Consider the following 23,860-nt stretch of genomic DNA (forward strand, 5'->3'; position numbering starts at 1 on the left):
ACGAGCAGAAGGACATGTATCATCAACTAATATGTAATCATTACCAACAAGCTATTGAGAAGAATTGTATGTTTTGACGGAAAAACGCAAACATTTCGGCTCGCTCGCTCCGCTCGCTCGTAATTATTCATGACATTTTTCAATTTTCTAGTGTTCTGATCAAGGCCATATCATGAGTGCTACGATCCGAAGGACATGTAGCATCGACTATGATACCAACAAACTATTGACAAAAAGGTTATGTTTTCAACGCAAAAACGAGAACATTTCTGCTCGCTCGCGGGTCATGACCGCACTGTTACATACCCCATCCCCACTTAAATGTTATTGTCTTATTTGCAGCGCTGAAAAAAAAAATCATCACCTCCCCCCCCCCCCCCCGCTCATCACTTTTTAGAGACTGGGCGGGAGATTTAAAAAAAAAATCAGCTCGAAACCCCCCCCCCCCCTTTCAAAAATCCTGCGTACGCGCCTGATGTACAGCAATAAATATCAGTTGTCAATCCATTAGTTTCAATTCTTGGTGGACAAAATTTGAAGAAAACATAATTTTGTGTTAATATAAAAGAACAATAATTGGGGATACATGACTTCTACAACATCATGCAGTTTGCTAAATGTCATGAATACGTGCATAGAACTATTTCACCTTAATAATTCAAATTATTTGTCATAACATATTGTTATTCCTTGTCCGATTTTGATCACATTTTCAGTGATCTCTTTGTATGATTTTTCTTTATCTATTCAAATAATTATTTTCGGCCTGAAGTACCCCTTTACAAGTACTTAAAAATATATAGCATGAGAAATTGAAGAAATCGAAGAGCAATTTAAATTTTGGATGGGTGACAATTAACTTTTTCCAAAATGCATTTACCAAATTAAATGGATCAATCTAATATTTGAATTTTAGGATTCAGCTTATACATGTACAGGGTTGGATATAATATTAAGATGTTTTCATTCCTCCAACCTATTAATTGCTTATTTGACATTTTAGTTTTTAACGTGATTGTGCGTGTGTGCGCGCGTGTGTGTGTGCGCGCGTGTGTGCGTGTGTGGGAGGTTAATCTGGATTTTTTTTCATTGTAGGCTCAATGAATATTATTTTGATAGTACTTAATCAATGATACAAATGGTGGTCACTGATCCAAATAAAAAAGAGAAAATCTTTTTTTCACACATAATGTTGTAATGTCATCGAAATAATTAGTTATCTCGAATCCGTTATGAGCTAGTATACAGTTCTTGGTTAACATAGATGTTAACATAGATGCGGTCTGGCGTCCTTTGGCAAGGCGTTAATCCACACTTTGCCACTCTCGACCCAGGTGCTAAATGGGTACCCGGTAGGATGTGAAAGTCATTGTAGCTTGACCAGTATTGTGTGCGCCTCGCAGGCGACTGACTGGAATACTCCCCAGGGAGTGGAGGATGTGCACACATTGTGTGCGGGAATGACTGATTGAATCCGATGACCGGGGTAATAATATATCTGTAAAGCGCTTAGAAACGTCGTTCCGATGGATTAAGCGCTATATAAAAGCGGATTATTATTATTATTATAGATGTGATCACGAAGGTGCAATTGTAAATCTAGATTTAAAGAAACAGTTAAAAAAAAGGTACTTCATGTTATTATTATCCCCCAGAATTTCATGTAATTCAGCGAGCAAAATGGGTCCTGCTATTTCAAAATCACTTGCACAAAAGCGCGCGCTTTTCTCCATCCTCGGGAAAGTAAACGCGCGCTTCTACAGTTTAATTCACTATATACTTGGAATGCACTGGGTTCATGGTCACGATGATGTGACTTTTCGAACGGCCACGGTGCACGGGGATATACATGAGCGGTGCGGGACGGAGGCGGAGCATGCCCGGCTTCCCCCCGGAGGATAAAAGGATGCCTTTCCGCTAACACCTCCCCAATTTCGAGATGCATCGCATGCACCTTCCAGCTAAACCGAAAACAGATCCTCCTACCTCGCTTCTCCATCCACGCTCCATCTCATGCACTTCGTCGTCTTTCTTGGAACAAAGGATTCGGTTTTGAGAGGAAGGGCAACATCATATACGTCCATAGATGACTTATACAGTCATCTGGTCATCAAAATAGTGAAATATGACTAGAATAACAGTTGCACCCAGCTGACCCTATTAACTAGTCATTTTTGACTGATTTGTTTTTAGAGTGTATATTCACCATGGATAAAGTATACATCTCTCTCCAAATAACCCTCTAACATTGATTAAAATAATATTCATTCACTTTTCACTCTGCTTAGCATTGTCACATCAATAATCATTCATTCTGGAGTGACTTTAAAATGTTTCACACAAAAATTATTTCACTTTTAGATTCACTCGACAACTAATGTATTGAAATTTATTCACCCCTCCGAGTAAATTATTATCTAGAGTTTCGTTTATAGATTTGAATAAGCAATTTGGTTTCTTTCCAGATCTAATTTTAACTCCACAATCTGATAAAAAAAAATGTGTAAGGGTACATTAGGATGATGATTATTAATCGCTCTCAGTGTTAACATAAATTCCACATACATGTACATGCAGACAACCATTTTTGTAAAGCGGTAACAAATAAAAATATGAAGTACTGTACATCATGATGTCAAATATAACGCATGTAGTTTTTTTACACGTTTACCCAAACAGAATCTTGATCATTTAATAACGGCAACAATTCATACATAATAATATGCAAAAAGGAATGAAATCAACTTTTTAGTCTTCTTGCATGTAATCTTAATGGAATTATTTTTTGGGGGGTGTTTTGTCTGTTTTTTTTCTTTTCTTCGTTTACTTTTATATTCAATTCGATATAATTTAATTCATTATTTCATTTATTTTGTTAATGATATTATTTTATTCATAAATATTATTATTAGTTTTCAGGGTTGAATGTACAAGCAATTGCAGTTATCCGACATAGGTATCGTGTTTTCTTTTTGAGGGTAAAACTGTCACAATAATGCTTAGGCTGAGGCATATACATGTACTTGTACCAGTATTGATAAAATAAACATGATCGTTTTTAAACTGTCTCTGATTTGGAAGGAAACTCTTTGATTTCCAAATCGGAAAAGAGCGAAGCGAACCTGAAACTTAAAAAAAGGTGAATCATCCCGCTTGTGTCTGAAAACGATGTTAACAAAGATTAAAATCATCCTTGATACATTTGTATCTCTGTCATGTCTGTATACATTTCATTGAGTATATTTGAGGCAAATTATGCTATATGGTCGTAAAGAGAATACAAAATGTATACTCAGGGGCCCGTATTCTGAAGTCAGGTTTACCGGTAACTTAAACTCAGGTTCAAAGTTGTGGTTTAAGTATGGATAGCCAATTGTTACATAAATCATTAACAGTAGAGATATCATATTTCAGCTCATTTGGCTCTCAAATCATTCATAATTGTCTAGGAATTATAAAATAATGAATGCCTTCGCCATAGATGAATCAGAAAAGAGCACAGTAAACATAAGAATAATACAACTGAATAAAATTTTTGACACTTTTGGCTTCCCATAATTTTAACACAGAGTTGGACCATAGTCTTAGTTAAACCTGACTTCAGAATACGGGCCTATACATTTAAGGGATTGAAAATAAATCCACATCGACTGTAAGTATCGACCAGTCCAATATAAGATTTAGATTTTAAATCTTGTGGATTCAAATTATAAAGCTAAAAGATTAAAATTTATTTTGGGAGGGATTTTAAAATGAATCCTTATTCCTAAATATTAAAAAGTAAATACAAGATTCGACTGGTCCCTATTCCCGATCTCGATTAATTTAAAATCCTTGAAATACAGAGTGCATTCATGTAAAATATCAAATGTTGGCATACAAAATAAATATAATGGTCATTGCATGGTTCTGTACATCATGTACAGTAGGGGTCAAACTATATCCAACCGTGGTGCAGCATTGTAGCAAAGTAGGCCTATACTATATAAGAAAGGGTCAAGCTACCCCTCCCCATGTACTCTTGCCCCTTCCACTTCCCATCTCCATCTCCATGTATCACCATAGACATAATTCTAAAAATGTTGCAGAAGTTTCAACCAGCTGTTTTTGCAACCTCCACCCTAATTTCTGACTTTCCTTGAAAAAGGATGTCAATGAAATTCCCGGCCGGTGTAGCAACGGGTCTAGTTCCACCGGCGGATATACTTTTTTGTAGTAATCTTTATTTATATTCAAATAAAATTCATGCATACATAATCACGAAGAGAAATCAAACTTGCAACTGTGAATACACAAATCATATAACACTGTAATAAACATAGTCAGAAAAATTGTATCAGAACAGAGACATAATCCGAAATCATGCAATAATAACAACATTTAAACAACTTACTAATATATGCAGCTAAAACAAATTAAAAAAAAAGACATAACCATGATAACAGCTATATCATGTATATGCAAACTGATACGATATATTCGCCGGCAAGTATCGTTCTTAAAGGGGAAGTTCACCCTGAAGAAAACTTTGTTGTGAAAATAGCAGAAAAATAGTAAAAAAATATTGGTGAAGGTTTGAGGAAAATCCGCTAAAGAGTAAGAAAGTTATTAGAGTTCAAAATTTTGGATTTGTGACGTCATAAACGAGCAGCTGCCCCATGTGTTATGTAATATAAAATGCATGAATTTCAAATTTTGTATGGTTCCTGATGACTTAATTTTGTTTTCTTTTCATGATCGGGTATGAAATGATTTGTCTATTGATATACAAAAGTTACAGTGAAAACCATTTTCAATTTTCTGAGAAAATGACATTTCATTGATTTTTTACCATTCGCTATGTAGGAATGCTGCTCGCATATGACGTCACAAATCAATAATTGAAATTCTATAATAATAACTTTTAATTATTTGATGAATTTTTCTTAAACCTTCGGCAATATTTTTTATTATTTTTTCTGCTATTTTTACAATAAACTTTTTGTCAGGGTGAACTTCCCCTTTAATGGCAGATATCGTTCCTACTCGGAACCATTTCTGCCCAGTTGATTTTCTTAGTATTTATTTTCCTATTAAAATAGATAAATAAGAACGGTAGGTCGTATACAGTTTTGAGGGAAATGAGTATCAAAGAATGATATCAGCCGAAGAGAAATTGATTCAGAATCCGTCGGAGTTGGAACACGATCCGCCGGCAGATAGTGTTCCTAACCGTATCAGATCCGCCGCTACACCGGCTCATCAGCTTTACAGGTATACATTTTCAGATAATCATGTTTAAGGGGTCGAACTTCTTCCAGCTAAGCTCTCTGTTTATCAACATCAACTTTATTGATGTTTTAAAACGTTAGAATTCACATAATGTACGATTGGCAATATAGGTAATTTGCATGTACAATAATTCAAATAAACTTCATGATACAAAAGACATGTACATCTGTACCAGAATCTGCACATGTACATGCAAACTAATTTTCATCCGAAATTAATAAATGGTTACCTTTTCATTCGTACCCGTTAAAATGTAAAAAACAACATTTAACACATTCCCAAACACTACATGTACATACCCTACAGACGTAAGGGGTGGGTAGGGTGACATACCCCACTGATAGAAATTTGATTCCTTTTTTTAGTTGTCAGACCCCCCCCCCCCCCCTCCCCTCCCGACAAGGTGTTCGAAGTACATGTATACACCTATGTCTTCAAAGTTACATAAAACTTATATTGTAGCTGTCGTGCTGGCGCTGTTTCTAAACGCTATGTCATCGGATTCTCGATTCTACATATATATCATCATCGATTCTTAGTTCTTCAGCGAAAATCAATTTGGAAAAAGTAGTGGTGAAGTATATGATTGTATTTTCTAAATAAATTGACAAGATCTATCACAAATATCAGATTTTGGACAAAACTGGTCACAAATTTTCGCTCGAAGTTTTTTTGAATAAGTTTTGCCCCATACGCCATGTCTGGCCGTTTTCACCTTTTGGCGCTCACAATACTAAAAGAAAATTCAATTGATTTCAATATCTATCAAATTACCAAGGCCAAAACTACAACTTCCATAGTTTTTTTTTTTTTTACAAATAACGTATGATCTTGCTTGCGGTCAAAATGAAAATGAAGTGATAAAAACATAGGTGTACATTTATATTTTGATGTTTTGTTATTCAGTAAAAATACTCATTCTAATCAAAGCTAACGTTGTAAATATAATGCTCGTGGATAGAGAGTGGTAAGATTTATATACATGCACGCATTTCTAAATGTACCTTTCCGTACATGTATAAATCTGATGCGGTATGAACTGATTCACAGAGTTAAATGTTCTTAAATGTTATTTTTATAGATTGAAAATAAATTAAAAACATTGTATTTAAAACATTTTGATTATTTAAGTCACAGAATGAACAGGTTTTCTTCCCACTTCTTATTCTATTTTCTCCTTTCAATACGTCTTATATTCTATCATCATTTTCCCTCTCTTCTAAGACGTGTTTTGAGTGATTGTCTGAGGTGACCATGGACCTACACTCTAAAAATTCGAATATTAAATCAACATTTGAAAGGTTGGAGGAGTGACAACCTTTTCCAAATGTTACACCCAACCTTGCATAAAGCTGAATCCGACATTTTAAGTGTTGGGTAGAACCATTTAAAGTGCTAAATGCAATGTTGTCACTCCTACAACCTTTCAAATGTTAAGTTAACATTTCTTGTTTTTTAGAGTATAGGTCCACGAGGGTGTATCTGATATTTATGACAATTCATGGTGTGCAATTATACTATTTACTTTTATCATCATCAAGTTTGAAGCAAAAAAAGACAGCACGGTGATTCATATTCAATTTAGTTTTCTGCAATACAGACGCTTGATTAAATAAATTTGAGCGCGCAAAGGGGGGACATGTCGGTGTATGGAAAATAGATCTGTTTTATCATAAGAGAAGAGACATTCATTTTATCTGACACAAGTTACATGTAAAACATGGTAAATGCACATTATAGTTGTGTACACGATTACAATATTATTTTTGCAAAAATATAGAAAACAATGGAGAAAGGAAATTACAATGAAATTTTATCCCTTAGCTGCGCGAAGCGCAGACGCGAAACAATTCATAATGAAGTTTCGAACTAGAAGACGTCTCGTGTATTGAGTTATTCTGAAGAAAACTTTCTTTGTTCCCTTTCGCCCTTGATTCGCTTTCTCATTTGCCTTCACCTTCCCCCTCTCGCTCAGTCTTTTTTTCCCTCAATTTTCCTGCATGGGGGCGGGGAACCCTGATGGGGGGGGGGCACCCAGACCGCCTCCCTGCTTCAAGTACTTGGTTGAATTCAGTGACAAATTTTTATTAAGCGCAATAAAGTCGATTAAGAGTCATGTTGTGACGATGTACATGCACACATGGTGGATGTACTTTGTGCCAATGTTTTACACAAGGGCAACATTACTGACGCGATTCGTATTAATTACTCACTGTAAATTACGTCAAAGAGTTTTTTTTTGTAATTCAAGTGAAGATGAGTATGGCGTACCGTCAATTTTGAATGTCAGATTGAAGTAAGTGTTGAAGAGAATCGTGAAAGGCTACAACCTGCAAAGGTGCATCTCTAGGCATCCTCTGTTACAAATCATAGGCCTATGCAATAATAATTACTCGAAATGATGGGGGGGGGCAAAATTACTGAGTTGGTAAAATAGGCCTACATTTACATTTTGTTTTTATTTTTATACGTGTGTACATGTACATTACCTTCAGATTAAGCTTTTCAAAAAAAAGATGGGGAGTTTTAAATAAATTTTAATAATATTGTGCGCACTCTGTTTTGCTCCATGCATGAGGAATATCCCCTAAATTATGCGCCATGATTATTGTCACATAGAACATAAACATGCAACGAAAATTATATTTATATCGCGAACTAAACAAAATAAACATATTTAGTTTCAGTTAAAATCAATTAAGGAGAAAAACTTATCAATAACATTTTGAGTACTGCGTGGACAGTTGATGGACTCTACCTTTAAAAATGTTATTCCACTATCCTTTCCAGGAAATGAATTAATAGAGAGATTGAGTGAGTTTCAACATTTAACTCCCATCGAATATTAAATGACTGTCTCACATTTTCTTTTCATGATGAACACTCATTCACGATTCGCACTCGTAATGATGAACTGTATACCTTACATTCAAATATTCATTTTCTAATAATCTAAACGTTCTTTAACTAATAATGTCGCACGATGGTGATGGTAGTGGGGGGGGGGGGAGAGAGGAGGAGAAGAGGAAGAAAAAGAAAAGAGGAAGGAGTAGCGGAAGTTGAAGATGAGGGAAAATAAGAATGATAGGCCCTAGTGATAATAATAACTGTAATAATAATCATGATAATTCTAACAATATAACATCAACAACAATAATTATGTTAACGATAACGACCATAACAAATACATTAAGCGCCATACCACCAATTTAGAAAAAAAATACATACAGTGAAAGTGTATGTATACTACTAGTATGTACACTCTAAAAAATATTGGGTAAAAATGCTCCATGAGGGTAATTTTGTCCAACCAACATTGGGTATTTTTGGAGGCATTTTTATTTATCCAGCGTGATGAAAATTTTGCCCATTCTAAAGTAATTGCTGCTTTTTAATTATTTTTTTTTACCTTACTGGAGGGTATGATTCCCGCATTTGGTAAAAATACTGTCCCCAATTGGTTGGACACATAATTACCCTCGTGCTGGTTAAATTCTACCCAATATTTTTTACAGTGTACTACTAACATCGACTAATAATAATACGACGATGACAATGAAATACATTAAGCACCATACCGTCAATTAAAAAAAAAATAGATGGGGAAAGTGTTAATCACTCCAACTACATACATGTACATCGTCGGGTAATCCATTAATTTTCATATCATTATCATGCCCTTCCTATTGTGTTTTTTTTAGTTTTACTTCAAATTTAGCCTACAATCATGCTATACAATGTACTCTTTCAAATTCAATGTTTGAAAAAAAATACTTTCTTTCGTGACGCTGACTGTCTTTATTTGCTTTAAATATAAGCCTTCATGCACTTGTTTATCTGCTCTATCCATCGAGTAATATTACTATTAATTTCATTTCAATCAATTAATATAAGAATTTATATTTAAATGCAAGTCTGAATGTTGCATTATTTTCAACTTTTCTCGGCATTTCATATATGAAAATTACCTAAAACGGCATACGATGCCCCCCCCTCAAAAAAAATAAATAAAAAGCAGTATGTCTAAACTTCATGTTCAGTGCTGAACATGCATTTACATGTACCATGTTCACTCCTAATCGACACATGGATATCTTTCAAAATGGAAATGTAGATAAGGTACTTAACACGGGTTGTAAGTTGCAAGGAGTACATCAATGCCCCAAAGTTATACCATTTCATTCTTTATTCAAGTAATATATATATTCCAAGAAAAAAAATTATTCAATACAACATCATTGCAACATTATTTTTTACATTCACGTGAAGTAAACACTTATACCGATGGAAAACACATCGGGGTCCAGTAATGTTTTCTCTATCAATGTGCACTTTTAACTTTTAATAGAAGTACATGCAATTATTTTAGCCCCCCCCTAAAGTTTAGCATCATTTTCCCCCAATAATGATTCGTAATCCGTAGGTGGACAAGCATTGTTTACGAATGAAAATGGTGTACGTGCATTTTCTCGAAATATGCGTTGGCGATTAGAAATGCTCATTTTGAAAAGTTCAATAAATTCGTTTAAAAACACGAATTTCAGCAACAACAATATTGCGTTAAGATCTCAAAGAAAGATTTTTTTGTTTTATTTTATTTTTTATTCATCGACACCGTACATGTAACAAAATACAGAGCCGAATTCAAATAAACACAAGAAATAAATAAAACGCGGTACTAAAAAGAAGCTGGGTTCCAAATAGAAAAGTTTAGAGGAGAAAGTTACGAAAAGGACGAAAAGACACGAAGTTATTAAAAAAATATATATATACATGTAAAGAAAAGACGAAAGCGACAAAGAGAAAGTAGTAAAAAAGGGTAAAAAGTCACTGACCTCAGTGTTTTCTTGGGGGCGGGGGACACCCATAATCAATATTTACATGTACATTGTACATTGAACATGTTGTTATTTTGATTGTTGTTATTTTTATTGAGTTTGACTTGAAAATTGTACATTTTGTTTTTGTTTGTATTGATTCTTAATAAATAAAGATAAGGTAAGAACATGCAGTTTCAAAGCGCGTCAAAATTAAAACTGATATATTGAGACTGATTTATTTATGAAGAAGAAATAACCATCTTTGATTTTATTGTGATATAGTAGTCATGGTACAAAGTCATATAGACGTACATGTACATGCATAATTATGTGCTTCACTTTATGCATGAATATGTATGCTTTTTTCGCGTAAAACAAAAAAGAAATTTTCCATAAAACACCAACAAGAAGAGTTATTTCTTCTTATCACATTCTTTGAACATTATCCTCTCTATTATTTACATTGAAAGATCTGAATAATATTTTCCCTGTAACTGTATACTTTCATTGCGTTACGATAACACGAAATGAATTTGTAGAACCATTTGTCACAGAAAGAAAATATCATGAAATTCGGAAATGCAAATTCTCTTTGTCATCATCCTTTATAATGAACCATCTTGTTTTTCCTTTTCTTCTAATTTCTAGCTTTTTTCTCTTCCTCTCGCCTCCTTCGTTTACTTCTCCTTATATCCTCTATATCTTTCCGGAGCCTTTTTTTTTTTCTTTCCCTTTTCTTCGTAATCTCTTCTTTATACTTCTGCTTTATTTCTTTTTTCCGTAGGGTTTTTTTTTCTTCTTGTTTTCTTCCTAGTATTTTTCTAATTTTCTTTTTCATTCCACTTCTTATATATTCTTATTTCCCTTTCTTCTTTCTAATTCTTCTTCCTCGCCATTTCCCCTTCTACATTTTCTTTACCACATATATAGACCTTCTTTTTTAATCCGTACATAGAGCTGTAATAGCTCCATGATCCGTATAACTCTTTATTCATTTACATGTATGTATGTTTCCTTCTTCCATCATTAAAAAACATATTTATTTAGCCTACATAGTTATATACAAAGTAAAACATAACATCCCGTCTAAGTAGGAACTGACGAGGTATTGTTTACAATGTACCAAAATGTGAAACAGCAATGTTCACTTTCTAATTATTGCTTAAAAGCTGAACATTGCAAAACCTTTTTAGGCTCTCTTTAAATTCTTAAATAACCGTCATACAATAAGCCAGGTTGTATAAAACCTCTACACAGTCATAGTCATGTTGTTTAGTTTTGTATTTGCAAAGTGGTATACATGTAGCTCTAGTTTTCTGTGGAATTGTGAAAATCAAATTCTGTGAAACAAAGAATTGAAACCAACGTTGATTTTGAAACAACAACGCACCATCTAACCTGCATGGTCTAAAAATAATGTATATAATCGAGCCGAATGTGCAATAAAAACGCTATTCAAAATATTTTTTACAACGCTGATTACGCTTTGCAGTATTTTTTAACAGTCCATGCATAATTGATTGAAAATTAAACTTAATAATTGTTCAACAGTTTAAATTACATGCTTAATTTCTTCAAGATTATATATATACATAAATCAAACTTTGTTTAAATTTTAAACAGTTGTTTAAACTAGTAAATAACTACAATAAAATAAGGCTTAATAAGGCGTATTAAAAAAAATCAGCGTTTTGTCTCATTATAGTTAGGGTGAACTTTGCGCACTCCAGTCATTCAATAAATAAATTGAACACAAAACAGATTAAACAAACAATAATCAAAACATATTTCGAGCAGTTTAAATATCTCAAGATAGAAATAAAAATATATACTATCTTAGTTATAGAAACAAGAAAATAAACAGGATAAAACAAAACAAAAGCAAGATCTAATACAAGTCAAAATAACCACCGATTCATGGATAGCCACATTCATCACACACACGCAACACAATGTCATGCACTGCTCCCTGGCCATCGTCTGCTTCGATTTCGTTTTGCAAAGAGCGCACTTTTGACCAACATACAAATCAAGTTCGAAAATCACACCATTTTACCACCTTTGACGTCAAAATTTTACTATAATCATTTGAACACTATACTTTCAGTGTCCATATGGATGGAATCCGTAATGAAACCCCAGAACTAAACAAAAAATGAGTTTTATTGAGAAGGATTTTCAAGAGGCGTGGGGATTTCCGATTTGCGTTATTGCCCGGTGTGCTTTGGTTGGTAATTCCCACAAAACTGTGCAATTTCCTCTCTAGGATGAAGTAGAAAAATACTTTCGGCTATTCGATAGCGATCCTATGAATATGATTAACAATTTTTCGTTGAACTACAACATATAAACATGAATTTTCACAAGGAACACGAATGGAAGATAAGTGTGAATTCACACGCAACAGCCGGTCTTCGAGACCTTAACAACTCGACCGAACCGCACAAACTCGAAGAGAAAAAAAAGGATAGTTATGTTCTCCCAAAGTGAAAAGCTTGACGATATTCGTTAGATGAAATTTTAAGCTGTCATGAAGGACGAGAATTTCAATTTGTAGCTTGCATGGAGATAAAGCCTGTAATTTCCCAGACAGCTGTGAACGACAGAGCATGGAAACCGAGAGAGCTGGCTCTCCGACCACGCACTCCGCACACGGCACTAAATCCACCATTTTGGATTCCACAATATTGACCAAAAATTACAATCGAATTTCACATGAAAAATCACTCGTTGCAGCTCACCTACTTCGATTCACACCAAAATCTTACGAAATCTGAATCTTTAGAATATAGAGAAAACGACTCACATATTTCCCAGGCGGCACTCTTCCGGAAGCAAAATATATCAGCGAAATTCGGAGGGTTTGCAGGTTGATTTTCGATCTCGTAGCTCGTTTCACCACAGCCGGCGCATACGTAAAAGACACGCAGTATAAAAGACTAGTGTATGTGTGTGCGGTGATGAATGGCGGATAAAGTCACGTGACTGAATTCCAATTGACGGCTAACATGTACAGAATACATAGAAGAAGTGTTGAGCAGGCTAGCAGGGTACCTATATATTCGTACAGATATCGTCGAGGGCCCTTCCAAAAGCAACCACGTATGCCGTTGTTTCGGAGAACGTCATTGCGCTCCTGTTAGCTGTGGGGAAATTTATGGCAATGGTTTCGAATGGCTAAGATCTTCACCGAACGCGGGAAAAAAAAAGAAGACACTTCGCATTATCTACGTGAACGCTTACAAATTTCTCCGCTTTTTGCACTTTGTATTTTCGCAAACGGATCGCGGGCGTTATAGTGTGTAGGATCGTGTGGGCATAACGTGATAAGACTTCTTTTCAGTTTATGACAATTGAATTTCATGATAACTCAAAAGAGAAGCGATAGATTGAAGGTTATCTTTCTGGTTCAGTTGAAATCGATACGCTGTTTCGATTTGACGTTGCAACGTTAATCTCAGGCCGAATAAGATGCTCTTATTTCGACTGTATTATGAATGCGAAAGTGATATTTATGCAGTAATGCTTTTTAGTTTTCTTTTCAATAAGAATCAAAGATATGATTCTCTAAAAAGAGTGTATTTGTCACTATAACAGCGATCATTAATGTTGACTCACCAAAACTAAATATTGATTCATCTGAGGACTGATATGTCTGAGTTTGTCATGTTGACCCGATAATTTGTATTTCATGTCATTAACAAAAATTGCCATGACACATCAAATTATTCTTTGGAAACACACGAAATAAAGACTGGAAGAACAAATCCCCCCAAAAAGTAAAGAAGTACTTAGTTTGTATTTATTATTTATGCAACTGAACCAAGATTTTTAATGAACTGTTATTTCTGTAGAGCTATACCTCATGCATCAACCCATGCAGAAGTTTTAGAGATAATAAATATGTGATTACTGAAAGCGGCCGTTCATTAGAAAGGTAGATCGCCTGTGAATCTAAACTACGAATTGAAAGTTTAATCAACCTTTCAGCTATCAACAATAAACATAACAAAAATGGCAAATGTCATTATCCATAGGTTATTAAGGTGTGATGACGCACATGTCTAAAAAAAAATCAATTACAAAATAAACGAGAGGAATAGGCTATTCTAATTTCTGCATTTGACTTTAAGTACCCATATCTATAATATTGACAAAATGTTAGAAACTACTGTTATATGGAATGATTACATTTACTACTACTTTTTTTTACCTCATGATGTATGCATCAAAATTATGTATAATTATGTTTGAAAACCCCTGCATTGATATTATTTATCTCTTTAATCAACTATTTTAATAATATCTTACCTATATAAGATCCACATGATATTTGTTATGAAGTAGACCTGCATGTAAATAAAAGATCAATCATTATTAAAAAAATACATTGTCGATGACAGATTTGGTTTATTTCGAGGTTTTTTATAAGCATGATAAGCAGCGTTATTTTTTAAGGAAATCTAGCCGTTCAACATGTTCAAGGTTTATTCACATCAACATTTCACATTTTTCAAAAAAAATCAACAAATCCATACGAACAATAATATCATAGAATACAAATTTTCATAGATAAGCATAAATAAAAATTGTAAAATATGAAATGTATAATATAACAAAAATAAAGAATAGAACATAACATTTTAATAAACGGAACATGTTTCGAGGTGTCGCACCTCATTCTCAGCCTGAAAATTATTACCAGAGTCATTGGTATTTATACAGTTATGATGTCAAGTAAAAATTTCAAGAATGTAGTTACACAAGATTACAAGGAAGATAACAGAATAGCAAAAAAGTAGTAGAAAGTATTTTTGTAATTGGTTCTAAAATAATGACAAAGAGAGAAAATGAAAGATGTGGATAAGGAGCCAAAAGTAAAAGCTTGTTGGTTGAAGGCTCTAAAGATCATGAAGGTTGTTATGTGTATTTTGTCTGCATCTTTTATTTTATTCTATAATGTTATAAAAAAAGAAATGTTTAATGTGTTCGTTTAAAGAGAATAAAATGAATAACCTTGCTTAATTACAAACAAAGATTTGCACTATGGAATCGTTTAAGAAACAATCCATTAATGTCTATATAAAGACTAAAATATATTTTTGCCCCAACATATACGTGTTAAGGGTCCGATATGAACAAAGTATTTGGGGTGGTACTAAACCCAATGAAAGTCATCTTAAAAGGTAAAGCCGACGTCCGTGATCATGTCCAATTCAGGGAATATACTTGCCAAGGGTATCGTTTTGTTTCCAATACTTGTCAAGGGTTGCATTTTCAGAATGGAAAATACTTGTTTAGGGTGTTTTTCGAAAGCCCCGCATGGTCACACTGTTAAAAAACGTGATTTTACGGAAGAAAAAAAAAGGAAGATTTTGCATAAAGCAAAAACAGAATCATTCTGTTAATTCATTAAACAAGAATTTTTCTGAAATTTAACAGAACAGGTCTGTTTAAAAAGTGGAAAATGGTGTTTTAATTAAGGAAATTTGTACGATTACATTATACACCAAACACCAATTTTTCTGTAAGATTACTCAATCTGGATGGATTACAGGACCTGGTGTTCTCGAGACTCTGCTGCAGGAACATCTTTTATTTCAAGGATAAATTTTCTAACAGTGCACGCATGGTATCCACTCGTCAATGGAAGTGCCCCCCTGCCCCCCCCCCGGATCTAATCACTTTTTAAAGTAAATCACTAGCATGACTAGGGTGTTTTTTTCATGATAAATTACCTACACCATGCAATGATCGGAAACTACCAATTCTTCTCAAACTGTGACTCGATAATATTGAAAAACGAAGCTGTTTCTTGAAGGATTTTTCCCCTCGAAATTCTGGATTAATTCTTTCATATTCCAGCAGAAACATAAATAACGATTTCGTTCGTGGTCTATCATTTTCGAAACACATGGATTGCTGATGTCTTTATGTAGAAAGTTCTGTTGCTTTCATTCGGAATTCATTTTCAGGGTCCCGTGACACAAAATAATGTTAGTGATTAATCGTACGCATAATTTTCACAATTATTATTTTCAAGCAATCTGCTTATAATGACAATCCCTCTCCTGCAAGCTGTAAATGTTAAATTTTCTATGTTGGTAGTAGATCATATTTGTTTAAAATGACTTTTTTATTTTGTATTTTTATGATTCATACCAAAATCAATTACCGATATATTATGTTTGTTACGTAATGAAAATTGTATATTATACGAATGTTATATGAATGCAGACGAAAAAAAAATCAAACCAAATTATTGATTGTATACATTCACTGTTAAAAAATCATTTAAAGAACACTGTTTACTATGTGAATCGCACATTAGTTGTTTAAACAAGTGTATAAAATCTTAAACAACCATGCTTAAATCATTGATGATTAAATGTTTTAATTTTAACTTTGTTTTTAATTTTTTAAATACTTGTTTAAAACTCTTTTATTAAACAACTACTGTGCAATTCACATAGTAAACAGCGTTGTTTAAATGATTTTTAACAATGTTGTGGTCAATGTAATCAATCGTAAATATATTTTTTATTGCTATATAAGTTTGTGTTACCATGGCTACGGGCCCAGGTGTAACAAAATCAATGCAAGAATTCAATATAAATACCAAATCTATACATATGTCATAACATTGATTTCTGTTTCCCCCTTTGGCATGTTGGAGATGGATCATTTTTGTTTCATTTCATTTTCAATTTCACTCGACAAGACAATCAATTTATTCTTTAAAAGGGCACAAATTTGCATAGAGCTGCATTTGGTTCTTTAATCAAAATAATGTATGAGAATATTGATACGAAATGAATAAACAAAGAGTTCGGATTTATACTTCGAGTGAATGTATGTAAATGTTAATTCCCAAAAAAATTCTTCATCTTTTCATCTCCTTTTGTTTTGCTTTTTATCGTCACCATCCTTCTTTCCCTCTCTGCATATTTCCATAATATTTCAACAATCCATTCATGGTTATATCTTGTTGTGGAAGGAATCGCCAAAGATTAATGTTTGAAAGTATTATTTAAAGCGATTAACATTCCCCTGAATATTTGATATTTCATTTTAGAGTTTCAATTTAACAGTGTAGTACTCTATTATTATGCTCTTTAAATAAACAAATTATAAATATATTTACATAAAAGCTGTAAAATAGTACAACTTATGATTTTATTATCATATAGATAAGAATATACTAGTACAATAGTCCCAAAATAATAAGAGGCTTTAAAGATACACATACACACACAAACACACGCACACACACACACACGCATATATATATATATATATATATATATGACACCCCTTGGGCCATAACCATGATTTCATATCGGTGCAGCGAAATAATGGATAATTAAAAAAAACATATTCCTCTGATTTCGATAAACTTTTATACTGCTATATTATTTAAACCATACGATCTTCAGCCAGAATAACTTCTGTTTATCATGATTTATTTTTCTCAAAGCCAAATTTAAAGAAGCATGAACAGGCCTCTATTCTAAAGCTTCGTGTTTAAAAAAGGGTATTTCCAAAATGCAAAAAAAAATATCTTAAAAAATAGAGTGAATGGATGGACATGGAATTCAAACTTTTAAGATTGCATTTCGAAATGGAAATATAAAAAAGAAGAATGAAATTATTATGATTTTTTCTTCAGAATAACGACCTCATAAAGAGTGCTATAAAACCGATCAATGGTTTTGCAGAAAATTGCAATTTCCAATCACACCTCATATCAGCTAAAATTCAATTGAGTTTTATTATATTTTCTATAGGAAATGACTCAACCGGGTGGTGAGATCACTGATCCACCCTAGCGAGGTCAAAGTTCAAGGTTCATATTTCCGTTTTAAAACAAATAAACTTTATCATGTCTCGAATTCACTCACATCAATGCGTGCGCCTGCATGTTGATAGACGATGTAATCGAAATTCTTCAGAAAGCTTTAAAAAAAAAACGGTTACTTGTTTTGTAAAATAAGTTTTGTTGTGTTTACAAACCTATTAATAATATATGAATATTACATGCCCTCATTTACACATAAAAACGCCATGTGCAGTTAAAATCCTTCTTGTTTAATAATTTAAACAACCATGCTTTTATTTAATAATAATAATAATAATAATCCGCTTTTATATAGCGCTTAATCCATCGGAACGACGTTTCTAAGCGCTTTACAGATATATTATTACCCCGGTCATCGGATTCAATCAGTCATTCCCGCACACAATGTGTGCACATCCTCCACTCCCTGGGGAGTATTTAAACCTGAATTATAAAAAAATCGAACTTTGTTGTTTCAAGATTTCAAACACTTCTTAAACTGCGTTGTATATTTCTAACCATCGTTTTTCTGTGTCTTCTGAAATTCCATTATTCAAAAGTTTTAGTAATTACGACGACCGTTTATTCCGTTACACTGAAATTGTATATAGGCTAATAAAAATGTTTGCCGGCCCGAAAGTGAAACATGGTTCGTTAATCCGAACATGAATTTTTGTGGTGATATCCCGAAGGTTCGTTAATCAGAAAATAAAATAGGGTTATCCATTCCGAAGGTTCGTCAAACCGACATTATAATAAATGTTAATCTGAAGATTCTATTGTACGAAAATAAATAAGGTTCTTCAAAAACATGAATGGACTGAACTTGCTATACGAATCTCATGCCTTACTTTTGGTCTATTGAACCTGCGGAATAACAAACGTAAAAGGTCTATTTCGATTCTAGATTAACGAATTATTTCATTTTCAGAAACTTATTTCATTTCAGCATCTTCACACTAACTAATCTTCGGACTTAATGAAAGTATTTTTTTCTCGCAATATCGAAACTTCGGATGGGCTTCAGAATAACGAACTATATTCAGCGTTTTAGTTTTGTCTTGTTTGATTTGTTTGATTTATTATAACAAAGAGTCCGACAGCTATATAGACTGGAAGGGGGAATGGCGTTTGATGAGGATTCGGCAGTTCATTCACTTTGAGAAGCTAAAATACAGATGGAATCAATTATTATTGTCAGATTTGGAATGAGTACAAAATATACACTGATTCGAAAATTGTTTTAAAGAATGCTGTGATAATCTTTTACGAAAAGTTGAACTATTATACGAAACTACACAGATAGATATCAGTCAGGGAAGTTGTAATGGAAATTGTTAACGTAATCGTTATCCTTCTATAATTATAATGACCCTTTTGCAATTTCAGCAAGACACAGTTTGTTAATCTTTAATAATAGGTGAATCACTCGATTTTTATCCCTCTGTTATGAGGAATACTAGAAGAGACAAAATGACTGCTATTACTACATGTTTATCAAGGATAGGCTGTACTTTTTCTAGTGTAACCTAATAATGTGTATGCTGCTTTTTTTTCTTATTTATTTATTGTTATATTTTGAATTGCTTGTATTAATTATATGTGATTTGTTATACAAAATTATGAAAACCCAATAAAAACTTAATAATAATTAAAAAAAAGTTTACCCCCTTTTATGGGTATGATTGGTGTACACACAGAACACTTTGTAACATCATTTTGTCTCTTAAAGCTTAAAACTGGGGGACAGGTGAAAACAAAATATTTTCCCATCTCGAGTACAAATGAAAAACAAAACCCAACCCGGGACCCAACCATTTGTCGATCGTTATTCGTTAAAGAAGTCGCGAAAAGGGGTGATTTTTACGAGAGTTTGGAAATGTTCATGCGATCATCGACAGAACACAGCATAATCTCCGGTGTCTTTTAAAAGCGACTCAAATACGACCGATGAAGCAGGCATATGATGGATATTTCAGAATGTAGAAAGTAATTCGTAATTGCGGCTGGTGTCGTACATAATACAACAAACATCAAAAATTGCATGTTCCGTGTCTAATGGTGTCTGAAATGCAATTTTGTCAATGTGTTGGCCATATTACGGAGTACGAGGTGCGTCGCACGTACTAGCTTTCGTTGCGCTGCGGGTGCCCGCGCGCGCATAATTCCCTCTCGCTCCATCGATCGGGTGTTGTCGCAGCCTTTGTCTGTGTCACAGAAGGGCATTGTGCAAACACCGCACGACTGTGCAATCATCACATCACTCTTACCATATTTTTTTTTATAAAATGCTCGATTCGGATTTACACTACAAAGACGGAGAAAGTGGAAAGCGATATTTGCTTTTGTATTATTATCGAACTCGCGCAAAATAATGACGAAGTTGATCACTGGCTATCCAATCGCAGTAAAACCGATATTCAAAAAGTGTTCGACTTCCCACGTTTGCGTCAAACTCAACCGAGGCTTACAATTTTTATGTTGATATTTGACACTGGAAAAAAAAGTGAACATGTTGAATCTATTGTAGAAGTTTATTCTCAATGCATATAATTATCATAAATGCTATTTATGACCATGTATTGAAAGATGTCTGATATTGTGTTTTATTGTAACACTTAGGGAAAAAAATAGTATTCAATTTATGAGTTGCCAAGGTAGGCCTATTCATCAATTTTTAAAGACATCAAACTTTTATTTGTTATATGTATTTTATTTTGTATATGAATTGAGGTTGTCAATAAAAAAACTACAAAAACATGCTCTGGAAACCAAAGAAGCATGTCGCATCATATTCATTTCCTTTCATTTCATTATCCAACATTCAAAAATTACTGCGCATTAATAATTGACGAATGGATACTATCAAAACAATTCAATGTAATTCTATAGGATAAAATGCTTTGAAATGGTGGAGAGAAAACCCAACTCGAAATACTCATTTATATTTCTTTAATCAGATACCTGTGTTAAGCATTTGGCTTGTTGCATTTTGCACCGTTTACATAATATGTCAACCCATAATGTTTCAACCTTAAAACTTACGAAATGCGTTATCAACGCATTATCATAATTGAAAACCGTTAACGGGAATCGTTTATTTCAGTCGACACTTCACTATCATGTGCATAACATGTCTGTCTTTGCGTACCTATATCAAAGTAATAATGGGAAATACAAATATTATGATACTTGCTTCTATACATTCGTAATCTATGCTATCTTTAAATCACACAAAAACTGTGGTGTTAACCGGTGTACATAGAGGACCACACCAGTTATTTTACACCGGTGTTAAATTGGTTGTGTTAGTTTTACACCTATAGGTGTTATCACAGCACCTATGGTTGTTACATTTACACTCTTTGGTGTTATGTTCAATCTCTAGGGTGTAATTTTAACACCTCAGGGTGTGGTCCTCTATTAACACCAATTGGTGTCAGTTTTAACACCACAGTTTTTACAGTGCATGAAGTTAAACGACAAAACTACATTAATGTCAGTGTAATAATAATTGATATGAACTTTACAAATCATTGGTGTTTAAATTCGAACAATTCTATTTCTTCCTTTATCACAATCTCAAAAAAGTTGAATCGATATAGAATCTATATTAAAAGTATATAAAGATGTTGCCCAGTTTTATTCGTGACAGTATTCTCATTTGGAGAAAAAATTTGTAACAACTGGTAACAATAATATTTCGCCCAAACTCTTGTTGGTAAAAGAATTGACCGTTGTTTCGAATGTATATCTTGCGGATACCATCACTGGTCAAAATAGAGTATGTGCCTCTTTTCTTTAAATTTGAATTGAATTTTTTAATTTTTATTGGTTCCACTTTAAAACCAAATAACATCTTTTATGTATACATTGCAAATATTCTCTAATATTGTTTATTAAGATTAAATTACCTATTTGACATAAGTATTCAACATAATAGGTACATTATAATGTTATAAAAGCGAGGAGCCTAAATAAAAACATAACTTTGACAGTTTGGATATGAATTAGATCCACGGTTCCCATTTTGAATTAAACACAATTTTCATCTACTTCATAATTCATAATCATCTCCATAATATTGATGAAACGTCTTGAAAGCAAAAAAAGATAAGCGGAAAATATCTGACTTAATAAATTGATTTCACAAACACCATCAAATCCATAATCAAAAAAAGAAAGAGAGAAAAATAATGAACTCCCCGGCGGGGGAATCGAACCCCGGGCTTCCGCATCGAAAGGGGTGGGATACTTACCACTGTGCTACAAAAGATTAATAATTACGTGAATTCTGATCGCTCTGTAAACATTATGTACATTATGTTATTATCATTACAAACAAAATATAAAATCAAATTCTCCTTGGCGGGGAATCGAACCCCGGTCTTCCGCGTGACAGGCGGAGATACTTACCACTATACTACCAAGGATTGGTGATTTTGTGAATTCTGATCGCTTTGTATTTGTTTAATCTTCATCTTTCTGGCCCAATCCTCTCTCTGTACTTTCTATCTATATATCTCCGTTTAATTACCCTTTCCCCTTACTTTTTTTCTGTCTGTCTCCCTATATGCTGTCTTTATCCTTCCTCATCTTCTCTTTTCTAATACTTTTCATTCATGCATGTACAATGTGCCTCATTATAGTGGTTATAATTTGCATACTTAATATTTATTATGTTCAATACAATTATGATTTAATTTACTTTCAACAATGTATTTCCTTGTATTACAATAAGAAGTTCTAGTAATTTTATGTCATTGCATGTTTGTATTTAAGTATTTTTCTATTGTTGTAAATTGTACACATGTTTTTTATTTAGCCTTTGGCTGCGAGGCATGTTTTTAATAAACCATTATTGAAATGAATTGAATATTATGTCAATTAAGTTAAGAATATAAAAAAAGAGAGAAAAAATGTTCTCCTTGGCGGGGAATCGAACCCCGGTCTTCCGCGTGACAGGCGGAGATACTCACCACTATACTACCAAGGATTGGTAATTTTATAAATTTTGATCGCTCTGTAAGTATTATGTCGATTAAGTTATAAAAATATAAAAAAGAGAGAAAAAAGTTCTCCTTGGTGGGGAATCGAACCCCGGTCTTCCGCGTGACAGGCGGAGATACTTACCACTATACTACCAAGGATTGATGATTTTGTAGGTGTAACCGCTCTGTATTATGTCGATTAAGTTATAAGAATATAAAAAACGAGAAAAAAAATGTTCTCCTTGGCGGGGAATCGAGCCCCGGTCTTCAGATTCAGAATCAGATTCAGTTTTATTTCCAACAGAAATAACAAATATTGATACAAATCATTTTCATAGATTCTAACAAATACTTACAATACATTAATAATAATCATGATAACTAACATATAAAAATATAATACAAAATATTTTATAGACAAATAATATATAGTTAGGATAGAAGAAAAGTATCTGTGGAAATGGGGGATTCACTAAAAAGCATAGCTTGTATAATGTGAACCCCCCTAAAGGAAGAGAATAGAGGAGAGAGGGAGAGAGAGAGACGCAATGGTTGCTATTTGCCTACGGAGATTTACTGAATAGATTAAAAAGAACAGGATAACTCACAGAACAAGACAAAACGAAAAATAATAGAATTAAAAAAAGAAAGAAAAAAAAACAGGACGACAAAAGGAGAAATAAACGTAAAATAGAACCAGGAAAAATTTCGACCGAAAAGAGAGGATAAAACAAAATGATAGACTAACAAAAATAACAGGGTCCAGTTAAGTCTGAGAGGAGATGATAACGAGCGGGAATTAGAAATGAAGACCTCGGTAGGATTTAAGTAAAACGTTTTTAAGTTTTCTTTTAAAAGAATATATGGAAGGGCTGTTTTTTATGTTATTGTCGAGGGAGTTCCAAAATCTAGGGCCATCGAACATAAATGTACTCTTTGCT

At 33.4% G+C, this 23,860-nt stretch overlaps 1 protein-coding gene and 3 non-coding genes across 4 annotated transcripts in view; all 4 read right to left on the minus strand.

Annotated features, from left to right (window-relative positions):
* The window catches only part of LOC121426185 (polycomb complex protein BMI-1-A-like), a 30,704-nt gene extending 16,971 nt beyond the window's left edge, over window positions 1-13,733 (minus strand). Inside the window, exon 1 of the mRNA XM_041622388.1 lies at window positions 12,898-13,733. The gene's annotated coding sequence lies outside the window, so the exon portion shown is untranslated. The remainder of the gene's footprint in view (window positions 1-12,897) is intronic.
* An 8,556-nt stretch (window positions 13,734-22,289) lies between these two features.
* Window positions 22,290-22,361, minus strand: TRNAD-GUC. The gene has a single exon. It is a non-coding gene; the product is annotated as a tRNA-Asp (tRNA).
* A 491-nt stretch (window positions 22,362-22,852) lies between these two features.
* Window positions 22,853-22,924, minus strand: TRNAD-GUC. Its single transcript has one exon. It is a non-coding gene; the product is annotated as a tRNA-Asp (tRNA).
* Window positions 22,925-23,006: 82 nt separating this feature from the next.
* On the minus strand, window positions 23,007-23,078 carry TRNAD-GUC. Its single transcript has one exon. It is a non-coding gene; the product is annotated as a tRNA-Asp (tRNA).
* Window positions 23,079-23,860: the final 782 nt, after the last annotated feature.

Source organism: Lytechinus variegatus, chromosome 13 (genome assembly GCF_018143015.1).
Source record: "Lytechinus variegatus isolate NC3 chromosome 13, Lvar_3.0, whole genome shotgun sequence".
Classification (NCBI taxonomy): domain Eukaryota; kingdom Metazoa; phylum Echinodermata; class Echinoidea; order Temnopleuroida; family Toxopneustidae; genus Lytechinus; species Lytechinus variegatus.